This window comes from Penaeus monodon, chromosome 27, assembly GCF_015228065.2.
Source record: "Penaeus monodon isolate SGIC_2016 chromosome 27, NSTDA_Pmon_1, whole genome shotgun sequence".
Lineage (NCBI taxonomy): Eukaryota > Metazoa > Arthropoda > Malacostraca > Decapoda > Penaeidae > Penaeus > Penaeus monodon.
In genome coordinates, this window is record NC_051412.1 from 2,732,378 (window position 1) to 2,733,658 (window position 1,281).

At 38.6% G+C, this 1,281-nt stretch overlaps 1 protein-coding gene across 2 annotated transcripts in view; it reads left to right on the top strand.

The window, feature by feature from the left end:
• The window catches only part of LOC119590543 (protein arginine N-methyltransferase 6-like), a 12,045-nt gene that overhangs the window by 548 nt on the left and 10,216 nt on the right, over window positions 1–1,281 (top strand). The window lies entirely within an intron of this gene.

Sequence of the window (1,281 nt, forward strand, 5' to 3'; positions counted from 1 at the left end):
TTTTTTAAGACTGCAGTAGTGTTGTTGGATTATTATTTAATAGGAGAGGGAAGGTGATTAGCAATTAAGCGAATCAAAGTTGCTAGGAATTTATTTTTCATTTTTATCCACGGATAACTAGTGTCTTCAGCTCCACATGAGTAAGTTTGTACCTGATTGCAGATATTTAGGATTTCTTTTCTAATGACCAACGATAAGCCGATTGATGGTTTGGGCAGCAAGGCTTTCGTAAATCATCAGTACCGTTGTAGTAATGAATTAGTCATTAATTGCATTTGATGTATAGTGTCAGTTGTAGTAGTTTTAAGCAGTTGCTGAAGACGGTTGCACTGTAGCACTAACCTCTTCGATTTGCATTCTTGCAAGATAGAGCTTGAAGACTCCTTAGTGACTTAACAACACATAGAGAACAATCCAAGCTCTACGTTGCCAAAATATGCTTAATGACGTGGAGGTTTGCCTGAAGGTGCGTGGACTCTGGGGCATGCTTGGTGTTCTGCCACTGACAAAGATAACCACCATTTGGCAGTCTGCGGCTTGCTTGAGTCTGGATGCAAGCCCTAACAGGGAGGTTTATGGAAATGGTACCCATTGATTTTTATCCATATTGTAGTAGTATCTTCTTATTGTTTTTCTCAAAATTTCCGAGTTACTTGGTCATTAATGCCATTATTGTTAGTTTTGTGAAATGAAAAAGATTAAGCAATGAAGTTTATAACAAAGGCAAGATGAGGCTTTTGAAATCCAGCTGTTCTGTTTTCTATCAGATCTCTTAAGAAACTTATTATTATGGTTAGAAATAGGACTGTTTGTCTATGTAAGCAGATGAAATTGAGGATATTGGACTTTGTAGCAGGGAGGGCATATAATCTATCTGTATAATTGCAGATCATAACTAAGCTGCTACTCATGATGGGGTGATTTTATCGTGTCATGGACTGTCAAGCCTGCTCCATGTCAAGGACGTTAAAAAGTTGTTGGCTCTTTTGGCCCTGATTGTAGTCATTGAAAGGAGTAGCCTCAGAAAAGTAGTCAGAGCCTCAATAACACAAGGAAAGTATTTTACACAGCATCCATATATCAGAACCACTGTTCATATTTTGTCCTAAACAGTCATTTGACTCCCTCCAGCATCGTAGTGATTTTAAGCTATTAGTGTTGCCAGTCATTTGACTGCCCTTGGCTTGGGAGGCTTGTGAGGCTGGATTTCCCTCCCACTCGGTGAAGTAGGTTCTGGCTTTTACAAGTTTAAAATAAACAATTGATATTCATAGAGTACAT